This window comes from Triturus cristatus, chromosome 6 (genome assembly GCF_964204655.1).
Source record: "Triturus cristatus chromosome 6, aTriCri1.1, whole genome shotgun sequence".
Classification (NCBI taxonomy): Eukaryota; Metazoa; Chordata; class Amphibia; order Caudata; family Salamandridae; genus Triturus; species Triturus cristatus.
The window spans coordinates 1,863,916,195-1,863,942,306 of record NC_140589.1 but is presented as its reverse complement, the minus strand read 5'-3'; positions in this window follow the sequence as shown (position 1 = coordinate 1,863,942,306).

The following is a 26,112-nucleotide window of genomic DNA, read 5'->3' as shown; positions in this document are numbered from 1 at the left end:
GACATATACCAAGCCACAGGGGCATTTGATGGCGTAAATGACCCATTCAGTGTTGCAATCTGATGTATGTTGTAATGTGATTGTTTTGCCTGTGTGTGGATGAGTGAAAACCTTGCCTACTATGACGTTGCCACATTGGCCACAGTTATAGCATTTTTTCATCCCGGAGTTTTTCACAGTTTGAGGTTTGACTTTGTTTTTAAGGAGATCCCTCAAGTTCTTCGGTCTGGTGTGAGCAAACATAGGGGGATCCTTAAACAACTCTTGAAAATCAACTTCTTGTGAAATGATGTCCCATCGTTTGTGAATGATGGTTTTGATGTTTTTAGATTGCATAGAGTGTCTTAATACAAAAACTTCGCGTTTAGGGGAGACCTTAGGGATAGTGAGAAGCAGATCTTCACGTCTTTTTTGTGCTACTTTATGTTCTGCCTCTAAGAGGATGTTGTCAGGATAGCCCCTGTTTTTGTATTTCGCCAATTGCTCTTTGATGTTCAATTCACATTGTTGGTTGTTTGAAGTGATTCTTTTGATTCTCGTAAGTTGGGACACCGGTAAATGTTTCTTCAGGGAGTATGGGTGAGCACTGCTGAAGTGCAGTGCGTTGTTGACATCTGTGGGCTTTCTGTAAATTGTGGTGATTAGGCCGTGGGTGGATTTGTGGATCTCAATGTCCAAAAAATGGATCTTGTCATTTTGTATGTCATGGGTGAATTGTATTCTCGGGTTGCAGTGATTCAACTCGGTGATACTGTGTTCCAAAAGAGTTCTGGGACCTTTCCAAATAACCAAGATATCGTCAATATATCTCAAGAAAAGGATTGTATTGGCGCGCCAGACTGGGTTGTGTAAAATGAATAGATGCTCAAAGTAAGCCATAAAGGTATTCGCGTAGGTATCTTTCTTCTGGAACTATTACATTTCGCACTGTACCACAGTTATTTCTCATGGAAAGACAAATACTACCTTCAAATCACTGGCACATCCATGGGCTTTCCAGGAGCCCCAGCCTACGCGAATACCTTTATGGCTTACTTTGAGCATCTATTCATTTTACACAACCCAGTCTGGCGCGCCAATACAATCCTTTTCTTGAGATATATTGACGATATCTTGGTTATTTGGAAAGGTCCCAGAACTCTTTTGGAACACAGTATCACCGAGTTGAATCACTGCAACCCGAGAATACAATTCACCCATGACATACAAAATGACAAGATCCATTTTTTGGACATTGAGATCCACAAATCCACCCACGGCCTAATCACCACAATTTACAGAAAGCCCACAGATGTCAACAACGCACTGCACTTCAGCAGTGCTCACCCATACTCCCTGAAGAAACATTTACCGGTGTCCCAACTTACGAGAATCAAAAGAATCACTTCAAACAACCAACAATGTGAATTGAACATCAAAGAGCAATTGGCGAAATACAAAAACAGGGGCTATCCTGACAACATCCTCTTAGAGGCAGAACATAAAGTAGCACAAAAAAGACGTGAAGATCTGCTTCTCACTATCCCTAAGGTCTCCCCTAAACGCGAAGTTTTTGTATTAAGACACTCTATGCAATCTAAAAACATCAAAACCATCATTCACAAACGATGGGACATCATTTCACAAGAAGTTGATTTTCAAGAGTTGTTTAAGGATCCCCCTATGTTTGCTCACACCAGACCGAAGAACTTGAGGGATCTCCTTAAAAACAAAGTCAAACCTCAAACTGTGAAAAACTCCGGGATGAAAAAATGCTATAACTGTGGCCAATGTGGCAACGTCATAGTAGGCAAGGTTTTCACTCATCCACACACAGGCAAAACAATCACATTACAACATACATCAGATTGCAACACTGAATGGGTCATTTACGCCATCAAATGCCCCTGTGGCTTGGTATATGTCGGGAGGACAAGTCGAAAAATCAAGACCAGAATTATCGAACACAAAAGTAGAATTCGCAATAAGAACATGACCTCCTCTCTTGTCACACACTGGATCAATACACCTCACACCATTCCTCAATTACGGTTCACTATCCTGGAACGTCTCCCCACACTGTTAGACAGAGATATGAATACAGTTTTATCATGTAGAGAAACACACTGGATAAAATTCTTAGGAACGGTGACCCCAGGTGGTCTTAATGACCACTATGAAATGTTATGTTTCATCTGAAAGTGTCATATTATGCATTTCATTGTAAAGGATTTTGCACTCGCACTTCGTTTTCACATTTATTTTATATATTTTTCTCTTCATCATCCTCTTGGTATATAGATATGCGGCTAATTAGATTTTACTTGGCAACCCTACAGTATCTTTATTGTTTTACTTGTTCACTTACGAACATTGATTCCTCTTTCCATTTCCATTACATGAACTGGACGTTCGTCCTTCGTTCATGTCTTTTGCGCACCTCTGTTCCCGTTATAACTGACATAGTTCACACGCATACGCATGCGCTAGCAGAAGGCTTGCAGTTCCCGGAAGTTTCGCAGAGAAACACGAACACTTCACTAGCACGGTAAGCCGCGGTCACGGTCATTGAGCTGATACATAGTATTACAACCACTCGGTTGTTCGTTAACCCTAGACTTCGTTTGTTACAGAGATTTACCGACCGGCAGATATTCTGACTCTTTTTCTATGACTCCAGGCGTTACAGCAGGGTGAGTCGAGGCTTAACAGTTTTCCGTTTGAGTGCCGGTGGCGGTCTAGTTCAAACACGCACGCCCATTACGTTTTTTAACGCACGACTTTATTTTCGTCTTCATACACTCCGTGACTTTGAGCACAGTTTCTTGCACACACATCTCGGTGAAACTTCACTCTGTTCACTTTTTCTTTTTTCTTTTACTCTGCCATACGCTAACCTTTGGTAGTGGTCTTTCACCCTATGATCTTTCGACGAGTGCAAATCCTATTGATTCAATGTACATGTCATTTCCTTAATTGGATTCATGTGGCTTTTGTTGCAGCTCCGGCTGGAGGCTGAAAAGAAGTTATAAGAGAAAAACTACATTTACTTTGATTGTTTTGTGAATGTATATATCCCCTGACGAAGGGTTAGAGACTAACCCGAAATGCATTGGGACCTCATTTTTATAATTGTTGAACAATTTAATTTGAATTGGAATACACACTCCTTAATTGATGTATTGTGATGATAACAATACCCATTGAACCTGTTATTTAATACAAACAAACAGTGACAAAACAGTTACTTGCTTATTGTCCTCTATATTATTTGTATCTTGCTTCACTGTAAATTCACTGCACAGTTTGTATATGTTTTGGTTTACTTCTGTTGAGACCTTAGGGTCTTAGCTGTGATTCACGCAGGCTCTGGTCTATCCAGAACCTCCCCCATTTATTGTTACTGATAGGGACGTTGACTCACATCCCTTTACGTGAAAGCACGCTTAAAACAAACGAAAGATTTTTCTTTAATCTAATTACAACACATCAGTATACAGAACAGGTGTGCAGGCCCACTTAACCATACATTAACTTCATATTATTGAGTCCCAGTGGTCCAGCACCCGTTAACAAAAATGTCGTGGAAAGACATTGCAGACCTGACTACCAATCAGGCACTAACGAAAGCTTATACACCAGACGAAGCAACATCCATTTATTCTCTCGTAAAAGAAACACGCACTTTCAGTTCCTCCGCCAGAACAACAACACAACAGCTACGACAATTGGAATACATTATGAGGAAGGAAATTAACCAACGTCTCCACGCTACAACGCTCATCGAGTACCACAAAGTAAAAAGAATCCCTAGAGGTCTAAGAATTGCTCTAAAACCCATGCTCTTCAAATTTAATAAACACTTCATGTCTCGTTGGTACGCTATCTTGAACAAATGCTCGCTGGATCTCATACTACTTATAGTTGAAGAAATCTCGTCCATACTTCAGGAATTAGATCAAGACATTAATAAATTGAAAGATGAAATGATCGAAAACATGGAACAGGAAGACTGGAATAAAGTTTTAGAAGACATCAATAACAGACTTGATGTCCACGCCAAGGAAGTACACGAGCGTAAAATTAGAAAATTTAAAAGGGACACAATTGATTACAAACTTGACGAAGTTTACTCTTGGGCTGAAGTTTATGCTCAAAAACGCCCTTTCAAAAAGACCGGCAATTCGTCTTCTGAAGAAAGTGTGGCTAATGAACAAGATCTGTTACTCCATAGACCGACAGTTGGGTCACGATCTCAACCTGGTGATCAAACGGAAGAACAAGCAACTACCTCAACTACCAAACCGTCTTTTTTAGCCGAGGGCCAATCATCGAAATCCCCTCCAGACAAAACCACCACACCAGGCGACAACGCACCCGCAGGGGAAAGATCCAAAAAAACCATCGTAACGGGCAGACCTCAGCGGAGTACCAAGAAAACAATTCCCTAGTTGTAAACATTTCTAACAAACAACTCAATACTGACCAACTCCGAGTATTGAATAGAGGGATATCGTTTGTACCAACTTATACATCCAACAGCTTGGAAACAGAGATTGCATTCTTCAAATTCATGCGTAAACTACGACTCAAATGGTTCTTTGCCATCAATCCAAGAATTGAAGATGAGACACCTACCACTCATTCATTTCGTCCAAAAAGTAAATTCATGTCCCCATTGTCACACAAAACTCTTGACACCTTTGAGATTCTGGTCAAAAAGGACCTGGAAAGCAACAAGTACACCAAACCTCAACATTCGAATCTTTCTCATAAGGAAGCACGTACCTTGAATGCATTACGACAAGACATGTCCATCACATTCCAACCAGCCGACAAAGGCGGAGCCCTAGTGGTAATGGACACCGAGTTCTACGCAAAAAACGTAGATGAGCATGTGAGCGACTTGAACACATACATAGCTATGGATCAAGACCCTACTAAGGACTTTCTTACAATACTAAACAGTATCCTACAGAAAGGAGAGGAAGATGGCATCATTGATGCAAATACACGCAAATTTCTTTTTCAATCCACACCAAAGGTTCCGCATATATATATGCTCCCAAAAATACACAAAAACAAACAGAACCCTCCGTTTAGACCTATAGTAGCAGGCTGCGGATCCATACATGAGGCAACATGCCAATATTTGGACCACCATTTGCAACCTTTGGTTCAATCTTGGGAAACGTACATCAAAGACACAACAGACTGCCTTCTAAAGTTGGAATCGATCAATGAACATCTTGACACTGATTATCTCCTTTGTACAATAGACGTCGTGGCCCTCTATACATCAATAGCCCACGAAGAAGGTCTCGAGGCTGTAGAATGGAGACTCCTTAACTCATCATTCTCTAAAGAAAAAAGTATCTTTCTTCTGGAACTATTACATTTCGCACTGTACCACAGTTATTTCTCATGGAAAGACAAATACTACCTTCAAATCACTGGCACATCCATGGGCTTTCCAGGAGCCCCAGCCTACGCGAATACCTTTATGGCTTACTTTGAGCATCTATTCATTTTACACAACCCAGTCTGGCGCGCCAATACAATCCTTTTCTTGAGATATATTGACGATATCTTGGTTATTTGGAAAGGTCCCAGAACTCTTTTGGAACACAGTATCACCGAGTTGAATCACTGCAACCCGAGAATACAACTCACCCATGACATACAAAATGACAAGATCCATTTTTTGGACATTGAGATCCACAAATCCACCCACGGCCTAATCACCATAATTTACAGAAAGCCCACAGATGTCAACAACGCACTGCACTTCAGCAGTGCTCACCCATACTCCCTGAAGAAACATTTACCGGTGTCCCAACTTACGAGAATCAAAAGAATCACTTCAAACAACCAACAATGTGAATTGAACATCAAAGAGCAATTGGCGAAATACAAAAACAGGGGCTATCCTGACAACATCCTCTTAGAGGCAGAACATAAAGTAGCACAAAAAAGACGTGAAGATCTGCTTCTCACTATCCCTAAGGTCTCCCCTAAACGCGAAGTTTTTGTAATAAGACACTCTATGCAATCTAAAAACATCAAAACCATCATTCACAAACGATGGGACATCATTTCACAAGAAGTTGATTTTCAAGAGTTGTTTAAGGATCCCCCTATGTTTGCTCACACCAGACCGAAGAACTTGAGGGATCTCCTTAAAAACAAAGTCAAACCTCAAACTGTGAAAAACTCCGGGATGAAAAAATGCTATAACTGTGGCCAATGTGGCAACGTCATAGTAGGCAAGGTTTTCACTCATCCACACACAGGCAAAACAATCACATTACAACATACATCAGATTGCAACACTGAATGGGTCATTTACGCCATAAAATGCCCCTGTGGCTTGGTATATGTCGGGAGGACAAGTCGAAAAATCAAGACCAGAATTATCGAACACAAAAGTAGAATTCGCAATAAGAACATGACCTCCTCTCTTGTCACACACTGGATCAATACACCTCACACCATTCCTCAATTACGGTTCACTATCCTGGAACGTCTCCCCACACTGTTAGACAGAGATATGAATACAGTTTTATCATGTAGAGAAACACACTGGATAAAATTCTTAGGAACGGTGACCCCAGGTGGTCTTAATGACCACTATGAAATGTTATGTTTCATCTGAAAGTGTCATATTATGCATTTCATTGTAAAGGATTTTGCACTCGCACTTCGTTTTCACATTTATTTTATATATTTTTCTCTTCATCATCCTCTTGGTATATAGATATGCGGCTAATTAGATTTTACTTGGCAACCCTACAGTATCTTTATTGTTTTACTTGTTCACTTACGAACATTGATTCCTCTTTCCATTTCCATTACATGAACTGGACGTTCGTCCTTCGTTCATGTCTTTTGCGCACCTCTGTTCCCGTTATAACTGACATAGTTCACACGCATACGCATGCGCTAGCAGAAGGCTTGCAGTTCCCGGAAGTTTCGCAGAGAAACACGAACACTTCACTAGCACGGTAAGCCGCGGTCACGGTCATTGAGCTGATACATAGTATTACAACCACTCGGTTGTTCGTTAACCCTAGACTTCGTTTGTTACAGAGATTTACCGACCGGCAGATATTCTGACTCTTTTTCTATGACTCCAGGCGTTACAGCAGGGTGAGTCGAGGCTTAACAGTTTTCCGTTTGAGTGCCGGTGGCGGTCTAGTTCAAACACGCACGCCCATTACTTATTTTCGTCTTCATACACTCCGTGACTTTGAGCACAGTTTCTTGCACACACATCTCGGTGAAACTTCACTCTGTTCACTTTTTCTTTTTTCTTTTACTCTGCCATACGCTAACCTTTGGTAGTGGTCTTTCACCCTATGATCTTTCGACGAGTGCAAATCCTATTGATTCAATGTACATGTCATTTCCTTAATTGGATTCATGTGGCTTTTGTTGCAGCTCCGGCTGGAGGCTGAAAAGAAGTTATAAGAGAAAAACTACATTTACTTTGATTGTTTTGTGAATGTATATATCCCCTGACGAAGGGTTAGAGACTAACCCGAAATGCATTGGGACCTCATTTTTATAATTGTTGAACAATTTAATTTGAATTGGAATACACACTCCTTAATTGATGTATTGTGATGATAACAATACCCATTGAACCTGTTATTTAATACAAACAAACAGTGACAAAACAGTTACTTGCTTATTGTCCTCTATATTATTTGTATCTTGCTTCACTGTAAATTCACTGCACAGTTTGTATATGTTTTGGTTTACTTCTGTTGCGACCTTAGGGTCTTAGCTGTGATTCACGCAGGCTCTGGTCTATCCAGAACCTCCCCCATTTGCCGTTTCAAAGTTAGCATTTACCTCGAGATTATAATGCATTTAAATATATATGGTTGGCTGCATCACAAACAACCCCGGAATATAGGTTCGGAAGGCTGCAGAGGGGCTCTGCTCATGCATGGGCACCCTCTCACATAAAACCCAGCACCCTGCCTTCAGGATTGATAAGGCCTGCCATAGGGGTGACTAATAGGTTTCTATGTGCAGTGATATAGGATAGATATAGTGAGCCTATATCTAAGTAAGGGGTGCATGCACCACCTTACACAGGCTGCTGTAGCAGACCTGTTGTGTCATTTTGAATGGACTCCCAGGGGTGACATAATATGTGCTGCAGCCCCTGAGAGGCCTCTGGGGTAGCTATGCCCTAGGTACATAGTATACCAGATACTAGGGATTTATAAGGGTACCCCAGAATCCAATCTAGAGGGGACCTAAAGTACATGCAATCAATTTAGAGGAGAAAAAAACTAGACTGGGGTCCTGGATAGCAGGATCCCAGCCAGCCCAAGTTGAAAACAGTGAAACATCAGCAAAAAGTGGGGGTAACTATAAGAAGCAGATCTTACTCTCCTACAGGATTGTCATTTTTATTATATTAATCTGGCCAATGATAGTTACAGGAAGTTTATTCCAACTCTTAAATTTCTTTATAACTGATTGACTTCATAGTTAATTCTCCAAATTTGATCTATATTGGTAGTAATCCGGACCCCTAAATACGTTACAGTATTTCAAGCTCCAATTATAGGAGTTATAGATTCTAAATTATGCAGTATTTGTGTTTTGTGTACATTTAATTTATAATCCAAAAAGCCGCCAAAGATCTCTGCTTCTTCCTGTACAATATTCAGAGCTGCTTCTGGATCAGATGTAAATACCGCAATTTCATCCGCATACGCGACGGCCTTAAATTGGTGCATACCATGTCAAAATGGGATTATATCAGTATTCTGATTTAATGCTTAAATACATGGCTCTATAAATAAAGCAAAAAGTACGGGGGAGAGTGGACACCCCTGCCTTGTGCCGCGTTGTATCTGAAATATAGCAGAGTGCATATTGGCATATATAAGTTTTGCCTGTGGCTTGATGTATAGTGTGAGAAGTTGGTCTGGTATATGCTGTCCACTAGTTATAGTGGACACCTTGCACCAGTCCAAACAACCCTTTATTGATGATAGGTTAAAGACAACCTTTTTTGAAAGCTATCCTAGTGGTAGCTATGGAGAGTAGCCTTCAGGCTAAGTCTTGAAGGAATGTAAAGCAGCTTGTTTTACCAGTCTATAATCTCTTGAATGGCTAAATGAAAGGGACACCACACCAGGTATATATATATATATATATATATATATATATAAAATATATGTATGTATTACTAAACACCCCCCTCTAGTCTCTTTATGAGGCTAGAGGCAAAAGCACATAAGTTACACTTCAAATAAACAGTAAAGTAGCACGAAATACATGTTAGGCCCTAGGGGCGAGCCAAACCATATACTAAAAAAGTGGTATAAGAACCACAACTTAACTAGACACAAGGCCTAGAGCCTGTAGAATCACTTGGACCCCAAGGAACCACCCAAGGTAGTGACGGGGGCCGTGTGCAGTGTGAGAACACAGGCTGAGCTCCCGTTAGCTTCTATGGGGAAAGTTGCGGTTAGATTTTTAGAGTTTAGGGACACTTAGAATTGGACTAGGACCAAACCCTCTTGGACTTTGACAGTTCTAGGGTCAACACCCACAGGAGCACCAGAGTACTCGACAGGGCCGGACTGGAAACTGAAAGCAGCCCTGGCAAATTTCTGCACACCAGCCCCCGTCCGTCGCGTAGCGAGCGAGCGCAGCGAGCATGCCCGAACGCTACTAGGGGGGCTTGGGGGGGGGGTCTACTGGCTACTTAAATGCACAGCTCCTTGGTGTGAAGCACCTTGCAGGAGTCACAATCAATGAATCCACGCATCACTGAGTCTGACCAGGCAGCCTCTGTCCACTTGGGACCGACTAAGAACGCTGAGAAGCACCAGCGCGGATCTCAGTTGCTGCCTTTTAACCAATATTTAACTAACATTTGCGCGGCACCAGCCGAGAGCACAGCTGAGAGTTACAGAATCAGGCTGACTGTAAAAGGAAGCATTTACAACAATACAATCAGAATTCACACACAACTGTTAGCGCAGCCGGACTGCTTACATAACTTCAGCATCGCGATGGGAAGCATTAGAATCTGTAGGAACTACTGATATTTCATGAAGAAAAAACACAAAGAAGTTGTAAATGTTGATTATCTTAACCTCTGCAGAAGCGGGCTGTGCCTACCAACCCTTCAAATTTCAGATCACCTAAAATCGTTCGGCAGGGCCATCTGTTTAAAAGGTAAATGCTTACTGTAAAAAACAAAATAATAATGTCTTCACTATTGTTGAATGGTGCACAACAGCAGCATAAACGTTGCACCCTTTCACTCTATGCCCGTGCTATATTGAGAAATGAGTTGTATGCACAGTCTGATGTCAGCCCAGGATATGACTCAAGATTGTTTACAGTGAGGCAGGTAATATGTAGATGCCTATCGTGATGCTAAATATATCGACTTTGAAACAAAAGCAAGATTAGTTGGAACTGCCAGGATTTGAGACTGGGACCTACGGGTTAAACACAGATCTCTGCTGCGAGCACCTAACCTGCTGTGCTACCTCACTAGCTTCCAGGACTGCTCATCCAACAGAGAGCCAAGGCTCATATCAGCATCCAACCAATCCCAGCAATGGAGCTATAAAACAGAACCCAAAGCAAACAGAGATCAGGCCTGTGCTTATAGATGAACATGTTTCTATCACTATAAATTTCCTCAAGAAATGTTAGCTAAAGCCTGGACATTTGAAGTACCCAGGCAGTGTATCAATTCTTAACCAGGTTTTTATAATCTGGGCGGCAAGAAATTCAACCACCCAATAGTAAAGCATTAGATTTTGAATTTTTAACTGTATTTTCACCTCTGTGAGTATTGCTTTTATGCACTTCTCTTGCCTATTTCTGATGTATATAATAGTGGTCCATAATAACAAGCCCATTAGTATGTGCAGAGAAAATCAAGATTTAATTTATTACAAGCAGTAGACAGCTGTAACAGAGAGAACATTAAAAAAAACTATTCAATAAAGGTAATTCAACATAAATGAAAATTATTTCAAAAAGGAATTCTGTCTACACCCTTGTAATGTGTGCACTTAAATTGTTGCACTAGAGGACGCCGTAGAGCCGGTGAAGATAATGGGGTTAGAAGAACTTTATTGGCGACGATGCATAAGCACTCAATTTAATTGAATAAATCGTCGCCCTGGGTATGTTTCCCAACAGACCAACAAGCATCTACCTGCAGGACCCAACCGACTCCTGCGGAGTTAGAAATTTACTAAACAGAGCTGTGACAGCCGGTCTGAGCGCAGATCATTTCCACAACTATGAAACTGGTGTTATTCTCACAGAGGCAGCAGCCCCAAAACATATAACAAAGACCTAATCTAGGGGACAGCAGGATCTGGCTTAGGCGAAATACTTGCCTTTTATCTTTCAAGCACACGTAAACACGGGTTAGTGTTGGATTAAGGGTTTCTGTGTTTTTCTGATGGCAGTAGTTCAAATTGTAGCTGGCATTTTAAGACACAATAATCTCCTGTGTGTTAGTAAATTTGGTACCTGTTTCATTAACATAACATTTATGATTTTGACAAAATGGAGCGTTATTTCCTGTGAGTGTTAAAGATGAATCTAACATAGAGGGCCGCAATCACTTTCTTCAAAAGCTTGTTAAAACATTGTTTTTTAAGTGCTTAAGAAGGATGATTCCATGTCACTGGAATTCCATTTAACCCTGGATTATCATTTTACACACTGGTGCCGCTACAAGTCCTGCAGCATGCACCAGAGGCAGTCAGATCCAGGCCTGCCAAGAATCACGCATCAGACGTGACAATAACACATTTCAGTGTGGTGTTCCGCATCACCGCACTGAAATGCATCGTCACGCATTTTAATGCACTGTCTCACTCTGCTGTAGCCTGTACCAGCGCTGAAACTGGCTATGCAACCAGGCTGCTAGCGCGTGCGCCGGCTCTGCTCCACGCAGACTTGCCCGCCCCGGCGCTGCTGCCAGCAGGCTCAGGAAACAGTTAAGGATCTCGTGCACTGTTGCCTGCTACAATGTATCCTGCTGGGCTGCATTAAAATTCCCGCCCGCGGCACAGCTGTCACAGTCATTACTCACTACTAGGCCTGACGTCACCCCCGGCGAGGCAGTCGTGTGCCCAATACCGCATAGCTGCCAAGGTTTCAAATTGCTATGTGTGACATTTTCATAATTTCAGTGTAATTATATGAGTGACATTTCAATGACTATGAGTGACACTTTCTCGCAAGCAAAATGAAGCAATGAAGACGGGGGAAACATAAATATCTGAAATTACACCCATTTGAGCAACAAGAAACTCCAAGAAAATCTGAAAACTGCAGCAAAGCACTAGAAATCATTGCCAGCCTATGGCCCCATACCTGCCAGCAATCAATCAGGAGAACATCAGGACTCCAGGGCCTCTCTCTGTCCATGTGACGTGGGGCACCCAGCCCAACAGGAAGGATGTGTGAGGCTCCAACATGAACAAGACAAGTTACACCGGGATCCAGGTATCTCAGCTGCCTGTCACAGAGTCAGTGAGCTGACTCACGCGCACACAGGCTGAGCACCATTATCCTCACAGGCTGAGGCCGGCGCAATAATCTCCCATACAACATAGCCAAAGCTGTTGGAAACCTGTTAAAATTACCCCCATGTAGTTTTGAGAAATAAACGGCAAACTTAAGGTGGCCAGAATGTAAACACACACCCTTGTCACAGCCTGGGCCTCTACAAGCAGCCATGCCTGCAGCCATTCCAATGCAGAACTTCTGAGTGAGTTTAACACGTCATGACCGGACTGGCACCCCACTGGCTGCAGGCAGCTGCAGTTCACGGGCCTGTCATATGGAGAGTAAATGAACATATAATGTGCCCTGGCAATGAAAAAATGGCAGAAATGCAAACTGGTGACGCTTCAGCAGGCAAGGAAGCCTGTTTGTTATCATATTAACAAAGTACAGTGGCTTAGTCAAATCCTATTTTTCATATTCAAATGTTAGCACCCATTTGTAAGAATTATTCTGTGCACGGTGACTCCAGACAAGCTGTCTTAGTTTGTTTTCTATGGCCAGGTATGGGTGTTGTGTGCAGAGAATCTACTTGCCAGGCAGGACAGCTGTCTCTGTCCCAGTCTTACAGTACTGGTCCTTTACACGCACAAGACCGAAGCGCGTTAGAAAGGGGCCTTCACAAGAAGAGATTGCACTCCACTGACTCGGTCTCTGTCACTTGAAAAAACGGCAGAAATGCAACCCGGCGACGCTTTATCGGGCAAGGAAGCCCGTTTGTTATCATAGTACCGCGGAACGTGCAAAATGGGTGCAATCAGGAGCACAGTCCCTCGGCGCACTCTAGTTTAATGCAATAGTTTTTTTCATGAGCTGCAGGCGGTGAGACGTGTCAAATAAACTGCCTCCTTTCTTAAGTCACTGAAACAACTGCATTTAGTTTCACATTTATCTCCCACTCAATTCCAACAAAGGACGTTTTAAACAGATCTGCATACAAACACATGGCAATTGTTTTTCAGGAATATGTATTTCTAGATATTTACCAACGCGTTTTAGAGCATCAAAGTGAGGGATTCCGGAATATCGGTAGTATGGCTTATTCAAACCTTATTTTCATATTCTCATTTTAGCATGGTTTTATACCGATGTTTGGTGGAGACAGTCCACTTGCCAGGCGGGACAGCTTACTATCCCAGTCTTACAGTGCTGGTCTTTTACAGGCGCGAGACTGAAGTGTTTTGGGGCTTCACAAGACATGATCAGGTCAGATATATCACTCCACCAAATCTGTGACTTTGACTTACCAACTGTTGCCGCGCAACTCACTCCCTCCCTCCCTCGGCAATTGAATCGGTGGGGCCGGCGGTCATATTTACTGCAGGCTGCAGCTGAGACACGCTGTACATCTGCTCCTCGTGATTCCCAACCCACTGGACAGGCACGTTCGTGTGCCCCAGTCTACCGAAGCAGGCTGCCTGCCTCTGCAGGCTCGGCTCCTTATCAGACACAGGACCTGCACTGGACGGCTAACTGCTCAGTTCGTAAAGTGGCGCACTGTTAGTTGCATTCACGTGAGTCATGTGACTCCACCACGTCACGTGAATGCCGTGCCGGCTGGCCCGCAGCAGCAGGTCTAACAATGAATGCTCATTGCTGCAGCCTGCGCAGCAATGAGCAGTGATTAGGATTACTGTACTGAGTGCAGTACAAAAAATCGGCCCCCGCCCCACCCAGCAACAAAACCGGCCCCCGGCCCAAAAACCGGCCCCCAACCCTGGCAGCCTACCGGGGGATTGTCCGGTGCCCGGCAGTGCCAGTCCGGCCCTGGTACTCGAGTTACCTCACCTAGGGAAGCCGGGTGCATAGGTGTCAAATGGTGTCGGGTCGCGTCATCGTTTTCTATGGAAGCTGGCGAAGAAGTGCTGCTGGCGGGAAGATGCGAAGTGTCCGAAGAGATCCAAGCCTGGATCGAAGATGTGAAGAACCTGAAATCAGAGGGGACAGAGTCTGGGTCACCTGCCAGTGACCAGGGGCACGATAGACGAATGCCCACCGATGTCGGGTGTTTCAGGGGAAGAAGGTAAAGCTTGACTCTTCAGCCACGGGGACCAGGAGGTGTGGAGGATGACCAGGAGCTGGGTTAGAGCTGTTCTACGAAGGATGTCGAGTGCTGCAGCGTCGGTGCCCAGATTGGACACAACAAGCCTTGGCAACAGCAACCCACGCAGAAAGGAGAAAGATGCTTCGGTGCAGACCAGCGAGGTCTGAGAGACTCACCACGTGGTGGGGAGTCAGGGCACGTCAGGAGCAACCAGGGAAGCCAAAGGAAAAAAACTGCTAAAGAGGAATTACCCCAAAAAACTACTCAAAAGGGCATTAAAAAGGGCCTGGTACACCCCCAGAGACTCTCTCCTTACTCCAAGATCAGAGAAAAAAAGTACAAATCTTGTATGCGTCACGACATTTTCAAGCCGAACAACTGAGATGCAAAAAATCATTCGAAAAAATTGGGATACAATAAAAAGCATACCAGCTTTCACACAGATACCAATCTTCGCTCTCAAAAAAAACACAAGCATACGAAAAAAATTGGTGCGTGCCAATACGACCTACAAACAACCAGCAACATCCTTGAGGTCCATGCTTTCATTACCTCCAATCAAAGGACACAGAAAATGTGGCACATGTGTATCCTGCGACAGCACATTGGAGGGCACAAAGTTTGTGTACGGGCAGAAATACATAATCCATGAAAACTTCACCAACTGTAACACACACAACGTTATATACTGTGTACTTTGTCCTTGCCCATTGGCATACATCGGGAAAACCACCCAATCTGTGAAAAATCGTTTTTCCCAACACCGCTCAAGGATCAAATGCAAAACACCCAATGCCCCGTTGGTATCACACTGCATTGAGAAAAACCATGGTCCAAATGACCTCAAGTGGACAGTTCTGCGCCACATTCAAGGCAAAAACATCGACGCAATACTATCCAAAACTGAAGCTAAAACCATCATGTTCCTGGGTACCATAGAAAATGGGCTAAATGAGATGACGGAAATATCACACATCATATAATAGGGGTTCCATCTGTCACCTCCTCCGGAAGCAAAAAAGTTGGAACACAAGAAGAAGAAGACACATCCACTAATACTAAAAACAGAACTATTATTACAAGCCAAAAATGTGAGACATATACAAAACATCAAAAACTCCTTCTCAACTTCAAGAAAACAATAAATTAAACAAGTTGGCCTCCGAAGAAACAGAACCAACTCATCCAGTAGAAAGTACACGTTAAACATGTTTCTGCCTCCAATATAAATGCATGACAAAAAAGGACAAAAATGCAAAAAAGCGACAACAACAAACCGGACACTTCGTGCTAAAGTTTTTTTGATTCAAACAACATCATAAAATCAGTTAGGCTGGTCCCTGAAGAAACGGAACAAATTCACCCGGAAGAAAGCATATGTTAAATATGTCTCTGCCTCTCCCACAAATACAGGTCAGCATAAAAGACAGAAATGTAAAAAAAGCGATAATAACACATTCAGATACGCCGCGCTAAAGTTTTTTTCAAACTATAGAATTCCGGAGCAACACCGACCCCGTTACCATAACAACGTCATGCGTAACCACGCCGGAAACTCCACAAGAACCAATCAATGCGAATCAGTGCTTCAAAGCACTTTGCAAATGCCGGAGACGTGAAGGAAGGGAACGCTGAAGACGCGGAGAGAGAGAAAAAAACTACGAACCTTAGAGTGAGCCGGCCCGCCACAACACAACATCAAAAAAAAGGTACGGAACGCGAAAACAGGGGCACACGCTATTCTCAATCACCGATGCAATTTAGACAACTCGCCACGATATGGGAGATGCAACCTCATCACGCCTGTAGTCCGTAATAGCCCTGGGTGACTTAATCGGTACTTAAAGCCCCAACACCACATATTTGCGGCACGCAAGATTATGGGGAACTAGCACCAGTAACCGCAGCAAGGTAGAACGCACTGGCAGGCACGTCAAGAATTCTCTCAAAGATAGTACGGCCACGCCCCCACAATGTAGCAATTAACAAATTAAGAGCACGAAACTAGACAGACAAGGCTAGTCTCTATTTCTATAAACTAATCACACCATTCAGACTTGAACACACAATTAGATCGTTCTCCCCTCCACTATCCGTTTCTCAGAGAGAAATCAGCCACACCAAGCAAGACAAGTCCAACCACACAAGTCGGTCCCCTTCTTAAAGAATTGCAAGGTAGGCTACGTACCATCTAAGCATAATACCATCAACAGGCAGTTCCAAAATAGAGAGTGCAAATTCTCACTCAATTTATCCATGTATTATAGGCAAAGACGAAACAGCAACCCTTACCTGAGTGCACGTAAGTTTCCAAAACAATTTTGTTTCTACAACTTCCCATTTTAGTACACAAACTAAAACAGACATATCTTTGTCCTTACAGGAATAGATGTCCGACTCGAAACATATAACAGCCCTGAAGACGACCTTATATACACAACAAAGGTCCAATACGATATAGGTCGAAACGCGTTGGCTAACTAGCAGAGATCCAGACAAGTTTGGGACAGAACAATCTAGACATCAGAATTCCCTAGAGAGCCTAAACAGCAAACCTGTTTATTGCTCCCTTAAACCATTACGCCACAAGTATCTGACTCTGCTCAGGACCTTAGTAACAGCCAGAACTTGAGGAGCAAATTTGCTATAGTTCCCAAAGATATACTAAAGCGGACACCTCATTATTGTTATGAAAAAATTTATTATTTGTCTGTTTTAAGCACTTTTCCATGTTGTACGATATGTTATGAAGTCACTGTACAAATGTAAATATTCGTCACTGTTTTATGTATAGGACATGTGCTTTGTGAAATGAAGTAGTGTTCGTTCAGTTTCAAACTAACAAGAAATAGTAATAATTGATTTATAACTCGCAGTCATTAAAAAGGCTAGCTGAGAAAAGACATTTTGCGATCAATGGTGTCAGAGGTAAATGCATGTAAAAAAAAAGATAATATAGATTCCTGCCTCTGCACACCTTATTGAATCTTCCCCCATTTTACATATCTCCAAGGAAAATCAGAGTCACCTTCACAAGGACCCACCAGTCGACAGACCAGGGATCGCAAAGGAGCCTTGAGCGGAAATGCAACAAGCGGGCTCACAGAACACTCGTGGAGTGTAGACCCTCAATCTTCAGTACAAAGGGTGCTCAGGGCTTGGGCTACAAGTAACCCAAAGCACGACTTCAAGAGACGTCGAGAAGTCAATGCACTTGCAAACGTGCACGGTGTCCAGGGGTTCCGGTTCCATGTCACTCATGAGGGCTGTGGGTCTCAGCTTTGCTGGGGATTCGGGTCAGCCTCTGAGAAGTCTGGAAATCCTCTTCTTGGGCTGCAGATGCTTCGGAGTCCGTCAGGAGCTTCGGAGATGCAGACCGGCAAAAGGCTTCATTGGTGCCTGCCAAGCAGGGGAGTCGCTCCTTGACCCCAAGGGAGATTTCTTCAGTCCTCTAGTCTTGAGTAGAGCGTCGAAGTTCCAGGATTTAGTTGCAGAGTTTCATCCAGGGATATCTAGAGTCCTGTTGCTAGTGGTTCCTACTTTATACCCAAAGAAGGGGTTGGACTAACTCAGGGGACCGTCCTATGGGAGGGTATACCGGTGCTGTCATGTCTCTCCCTCTAGAAGGGTGGGATCATACTCCCACACCAGTTACTGGTGTGGGGGTATGATTCCAAGGTGTTTGACACCAAACACAACATGTTTCCATGCAGCCAGTCCAAAGTTAGCATTTACCGTTTGGTTATAATGCACTTAAGAGTATATTGTCAGGCTGCATCACAGACAACCTCGGAGAAGAGATTCCGAAGGCTGCAGAAGGGCTCAGTTCATGCCTGGGCACCCTCTCACACAAACTCAAGCACCCTGCCTTCAGGATTGATAAGGCCTGCCATAGGGGTGACTGATAGTTTTCTATGTGCAGTGATAGGTGAGATATAGTGAACCTATATCTCTGTAAGGGGTGCATGCACCACCTTACCCAGGCTGCAGTAGCAGACCTGTGGTGTCATTTTGGAGGGCTTTCCAGGGGGTGGCATAATACATGCTTCAGCCCCTGGTAGGTCTCTGGGGTACCTACATAGTATACCATATACTAGGGATTTATAAGGGCACCTCAGAATCCAATCTGTTATGTAACCAGGGTACATGGAATCAATTTAGAGAGGAAGCAGCTAGGCTGGGGTCCTGACTAGCAGGGCCTCAGCCAGACTAAAGTCGAAAAACAGTGTTACAGCAGCAAAAAGTGGGGGTAACCATAAGAGGCATATCCTACTCTCCTACATATAGTGCCCAAATCCATTTCATAAATCGGTTTGGTAAACCATTCTTAATCAATATTTTCCATAATGCTTCCCATACCACCCGGTCAAATGCTTTTTCTGCATCTAAGAGGATCATCCCTAAATTGCTAGATGTCTTGTTAGCTATATCAAAAGCAGTTATCGCTGTATTAACATGTGCAGTAGTATCCCTACCAATTATGAATCCATGTTGTTGTTCAGATACAAGACCAGGCATATGAGACGCTAATCGATTAGCCAACACTTTGGCAAATATTTTAGCGTCGGTATTAATAAGAGAGATTGGGCGGTAAGACCCACAGTCATCTGCCACCTTCCCTTTCTTGAGAAAAAAACCCAATGTTTGTCATATCCCAAGATTTAGGAACTCCCATATATTCCCCGATCTTATGCATAACCTGCCCAAGAAGCGGGAGGATAATACTTTGAAAATGTTATAGAATTCTATTGGTAAAGCGTCGTCTCCAGCAGCCTTACCTGATGGTAGCAAAGCTATTGCAGATATGATTTCTTCATCAGTTATATCTTGTTGAAGATAATCAGCTGCCTCCAAGCTGAGATGACGGGGATCCCCTAGCTATATATATTCTGCCACCAAAGTCATATCCACCTGACCGGGCAAAGTATATAGTTCAAGATAAAATTGAAAAAGTTTATCTAAAATTGAATTATTAGAGCTAAATATCTGACCGTCTCTACCCTTGATTGAGTTGATCCATGTTCTTGATTTTTTATCTGCGATCTGATAGGCTAATATCCTCCCAACCTGATCCCTGTACTCATACTGATTCATTTGATTTTTATAATAGGCTGCCACAGCTTTCTCTTTAAACATCTGGGTCAGAAGCGCCCTTGTGTTTATTAGAGCACTATTCAACCCAATGTACATAATCTCCTCGGTAAGTTCGAACTCTAATTTTTGTAGAGTATCACTGAGCTCATTCAAGCTCTTCTGAGCAGTCTTATTTGAAGAATAGATATATTGCTGTGTAGAGCCACGCATAAAAGCTTTCATTGTATCACATACAATAAGAGGAGAAGCAGTCTCCATATTAAGTTGCAAGAATTCTGTAAGAGCCCCTTGAATATGTGTAACATGCTTTAGATCAGACAACAAATATCTTGGAAATTAAAAAGACCGACTACTCTTATCCTCAGCTGAAAGTTGAAAACAAATGAAAAGCTGATTATGATCTGATTTTATCAGTGGGCAAACCTCTATTTGTGATGTTCCCAGAAGATTATTGCTCAAGAAGACTAGATCTATTCAAGTAGTGTCGATGTGGCCCAGAATAATACGTAAGGCCTGGTAAAGTGGGATGTAATGTACGCCATAGGTCTGATAGCCCATAGATTCGAGCTAGTTCATAAATTGACTTCCGGACTTTACTCATTCTCAGTAGAGCAGACCAATTTGTTGAGTCAATAGCATAATTCAAAGTGCAATTAAAATCCCCCATAATCTCTATTTCTCCCTGCCAATCAAGCAGTTCCAGCATTAGCTTATTAAATAAAGTAGGATTATCCTGATTTGGCCCATACACTGCACATAGAACTAGCTTTCTATTGAAAATATCAAGCTGTAATATGACCCATCTGCCACCTGGGTCAGAAGCTTTTTTCAGTTTCTTACATAGTAAATGCTTTTCCTTAAGGATTGCTACCCCCCTAATTGCAGCCCCTTGTGAAGTGTATTATAAGATTTCTAAGCCCAGTTGTTTAAACAGACCCCCATCCTTATATGCCAAATGTGTTTCTACCAGGACAGCCAAGTGTATATTTTATAATTTAAGCTCTTCTCTAACTAGCTGCCGCTTAGTAGATGAATGTAGCCCAGCAACATTCTAGCTGATACATCTAATTGACCCCATTATGCTGTACAAAATATTTCAGATACACCCCTAATTTTTGTCTACGCCAGACATTCCATCTTAATACATATAAAGCAATTCTAAAAAACATAGGACTTTCGGACACATTCAAATCTAAAATATACTTATTACTTGTTATGATTTCTCTCCCTTCTGCCTTTTAATATAATTTGTACCCCCATTCTTGTATACCCCCAATGCCAATGCTTATCAATATGTCGCCTATCTCTCAGCTGATAATCACCCCTCCCCTCTAAACCAAAAACAATTCCTCACCCATCCACCCCGTGTCCTGGAAAAGGAATCACCCCCACTAACCTGCTGTCGTTCAAAGACAGCATAAAGAAGCAGTGCCCTTCGAGGATCTCCTAACATTATTTAGGAAGACATAAGTTGTATGACCTGTTGAAGAGGCTGAAATAAAATATAATATAAAGATAACACCCCAACTTTCATAAAAGAAAGACAATACATCCATATTCAATGTCCCGACTAATCCTATCTAGTAATTAATATTTATTTAGTGTTTTCCGAGCATAATGCTATTTAGAGCTTTGTTGAGCTTTGTTGAAATTCAGGAAGTGCCGATTTTGCCTCCTGATCTGTGTAGTAGATCTGTGATCTGCCATCCTTGATAACCTTCAATCGGGCTGGTTCTTGCTAATATACCAACTCGCCAAGAACCTTCTAAGAGTCAATGAGTTGTGTCATTCTCCATCTCTTATCCATCGTGATTTTGCAAGAATAATTATTGGTCATAGTCGGCGCGAATTAGGCTGATCTGCTTGGTTCAGAAAGATTGGTAGCTATGAGCTTGCTGTATTTGGGAGTCCCAATCCCAATCTGCTAAGTCGGGAAAAGCCTTCTGAAAGATTTGAACAATAAACGCTTGTGGAGCCGACCCTTCTCTGCCTTCCGGAATTCCAAATATTCACAAGTTATTCCGGTGCTGCTGATTCTCAAGGTCTTCGACCTTTCCCTGTAGAGCATTAAGTTGTGTATTGTGCTCCAGAAGTAGTTTGGTTGAGTGTGACACACCATCCTCATTATCCGATAGCCTTTGCTGCAAAGTAGTCAGTTCAGTTGTGAGTGCTGCCACCTTATCAGTTACTGCCACCAGAGATTGCTGAATACTAACGTTGTCCGCCCCAACATATGTATAGTGCTCCTTTGCTTCAGATCTCTGCGTTAATAATGCCTGCATAATTGATGTTAGTGAGGGTTCTGATGTTGATGCCACTCTTAATGCATTTACAATGGCTAGAAGGTTCAATGGGTCGGAAGCATTCCTCGTCTAGTGTCCAGTATCATACAGGTCAACGGCATAAGAGTCCTCAGCAACACTAGCACTTTTTGGTGAGTGATTTGTCATTTGTTGAAGGGAGGGAAGAGACTGATCGCTAATAGCTACTGGATTTTGCCCCGGGCCAAAGCCAGAGCCAGATAGTCTTGATATGATTGCTTTGACTTCCCCCTTTGAGGTCACCCATTTACGCAAAGGGCTATCTTGAGTTTTAGCTTTTGCTTTTATGTGTACTACAGGAATTGCGCCAGCTTGTCGTTGACACATATTGCTATTACGATTAAATTCAGCAATTTTCTGACCAGTTTTGGCTTGTTTGACTTGTTTGCCAGCTTTAAAGTTGTGTTTCTTCATTTTTGCTGACTGTAGGGTAGTAGTCTCGTCTTATGACTGTTCAGATAAGTTGTTAATATTTATTGAAAATGGAAAGGGAGATATCCCATCAGCGGTATGGGCCGGTAATTCAACATGCCCACTGCTCTGTTGGGTGGCTGTCATTATAGGTAGTTCCTTTTTCCCTGAGCCAGCATGTGCGGGGATTGTCTCAGACCTACATCTCCCTGCCGTGGCGGCTCCAGCTCTGGATTTACCATCACAGCTGATAAACCACTCACAGGCTGAAAACTGGCTTTCCTATTTTCAATTAACCCAGTGTTAGCAGAATCTGCCATTACTGCAGATTGGTCTGTTGGCGGCATAAGTATAGGTATAGTAGCATCAGTTGACTCAATTAAATGCACTCCATCTGATAATAATGAGACAAAGGAGCCCCCTGTAGCGGCACTAGTATCATTGCTCCCCTCATTAACCATCAATTGAAAATGTCCATTACCGCTGGTGATCCGTTTTCGACGACGATACGTTAGGCTGTATCTCAAAAGCCTCCTCAAAAGTAGTCTCCGTCTCTATTCTTTTCGGAAATTCAAGCCTAACTTCAGGTGACCCTCCCAGCCTCCGCTGAAATGCCTCCAGCACCATCTCGGCAATGGCTGCTTTGGGCGCAGCTGTGAGGAGATCCGTAGCTCTTCCAGAGCTAAGCAGCTTCATTACCCCTCTGCCCACTCAGGGGACCCTTTTCCTCAGCATGCCATTAGTCATTTCCATAACAGGATTAGCAGAATTAACCACAGAAGCCGCTACAGAGTTGGGGGTTAAACGTCCAACCCGCAGAGCATTTGATTTAGGAGGAGCCATATGCGGCCAAGCCGATAAGCCGGGGCTGTAAAACACCAAACAGCGCTGACCACTCCGACTGCTCCGACGATGCACGCAGCTGCTGCCTCAGCTGCCAACACTGAGCTGAACCCTCCCCGCATGGGCACAGCATCACATGAGACCAACAACACCACAGCAACACGGGGCACTCTGGAGTTGCCCAACAACACCAATGACAATGATGAAGGAGGCTCTGTGTCGACTGTGCCAGCAACAAATCGAACTGCTAATGTGGGTAGGGGTGGGTGGAGGTGTCATGGGGACCGGCAATGTCAAGCAGCTGGTGCTGATGATGTGGAGACCCCAAACCACTCCAGAATCCTCAATGTGTATGAGGAGTCATTAGGAGTGATGTGCCAGGTCGTAGGGATCCTCAGGACTATGCAACAACAGCAGGCAGCATAAATGAAAAACTGGACATGTTCATTTCAAAAATGGATGATCAGACTGCAGTGTACAGGGACATTGTCACCTCCCTCTGCCAGATTGCCACCTACATCTGCACACCTCCCTGTGTGACTACCACATCCACTGCTATAACATCTGCGACAGCCACAGGGAGGGATGTGGACTCTGGCAGAGAGACCCCTGCACTGCAGCTGCCTGCACCTGAGGGACCCCCTCTAAAATGTGGAGTTGGTCATCCTGAGAAGAAACGGTGAGAGATAGATGTCTATGCATCACACCCAGGAAGTGACTACCTGCTCCTGATATCCTCCATTGTGTGCCAAGCATTCACTTTGTTGACTATCACAGAACTCTCCCACATTGGCTGGAGGGTCTATGTTGAACTATTGACTCACATAACTATGCATTTACTTTGGAATACCTCATCTACGAACACTACCAACTCCTATCTGCACTTATATAATTTCGATTTATTTTGGTTCTTAACACCACCATTATGTGCACTGATATATTCACATTATGCACTAAAATAAATCACTCTGCACAAAAAAATGTGGTAATGTTGTGACTTTGAATAACAAATGTAATTACTGTAATGATGTTGAAAAAGACAAAGAAGAAAGTGTGCACGACATTGGTAACACATCACTTTGAAGGAGTACATTACTGGCTTGTGAGTATATGTACATTGTCACAGCATGAGAGATGGACACAACCAGGTCATGCCTGAAAACGTAGGACATGTTGCATATGCAATGCAAGTATATTGGTTAAAATACTAGCACCATTTAAAACACAATAAACAACATTTTGTTAGTATAACAGTGCATCATAGAGCATGTTTATTGTTGAAAAATTACTTAGGATGTGTGAAAATACACAAGGCATGAATCATTGTGCATCCTAGAATTTTTCCCATTACACAACCTGATGCATTAACCCTATTTCAATGAACATCACACAGTAATATAAAGCAGAAAACAGAAGAAAGGAGTAGTGTGTAATAGATTTCCAAACAAGTCCACTGTTGGAGTAGGTCAAAGCATCAGGTGTCTGGTGAGGTCAAAATTGCATGTTTGACACGACCAAGTACCCTGGTAAGAAGAAACATAAAACAGAGTTAGGCACACAGGACTAGGTCTCTTATTTTTTTTTTTTTTATGTTAGCTGAAGCACAAGATTGTCAGTGTGTACATTATCTTTGATTCACAGAAACACTGTACATCTCAACTTTACCGTCTCATAATCACTTATCATACAACTAACATCATGTCAATTTTTTTACACTCACAAACATACATACACATTGTGTACCAGCAACACAACAACAAACACTTGGGGGTGAACCCCTACTTTCTTTGCATACCTACAATCATGTGAAGAAGTTCTTGATCATCTTCATCCCCACTGTCATCATGTCCCAGTCCAGGATCCTCCTTCACTGGTGGATGCTAGTCTGCATAGTCTTGTATAAGTGGAATTTCCCTCCGTATAGCCAGGTTGTGGAGAATGCAGCAAGAAGTGATAATGTTGCACACCTTCAATGGTGCATATTGTAGGGCTCCTCCCGTCCGGTCGAGACAGCGGAATCTTGTCTAAAGGAGGCCAAAAGTACGTTCAGTGACACGTCTGCTTCTACCATGTGCCTCATTATAACGCATTTCGGCAGGGGTGACTGGGTTACGCAGTGGCGTCAGTAACCAAGGTTGGTTGGGGTACCTAGAGTCTCCTACATTGAAAACAGAAACATAGATTCTGTAGTTGGCTGTCAGAGCATTATCAGACATACAATCTACACACAACACAGCACACGTATGTCACATCACCTACCAATAAGCCAAGCACGGTCATGTTGTGCCCGTGACATCAAACGGGGGATGGCACTGTTCCTCATGATGTAAGCGTCATGTGCAGATCCAGGGAAACGTGCACAGACGTGGGAGATGTACATGTCTGCCAAACTAACCACCTGGGCATTAATTGAGGGGTAATGTTTGCGGTTACGATACACTACCTCAGTGGCCTGTGGTGGCACCAATGCAACGTGTGTGCCATCAATGGAGCCAATTATATGTGGTAACTGTCCCAAAGCATAAAATGCCCCCTTGATATCTCCAAATTCTCCAGGTGTTGGAAACTTTATGTATTGGCACAGATAATGCATCAATACAGCCAAAATATCTCGCAGAACATGGCAGAACATGGTTTGTGACATCCCACCAGATGTTGCCACTGTGTATTGAAATGCACCGGTGGCAAAGAAATGTAAAGCTTCCATAGCCTTCACTTTGTCCATCAGTGCAGTTGGGTATGTCCGACCAGGCTGTAGATGAGGTGACAACTGCGCAGTCAAGTCTTCAATGATTGGCCTTGTGAAGCGGTACTTCCTGAAGGTGTCACGTTCTTCCATGG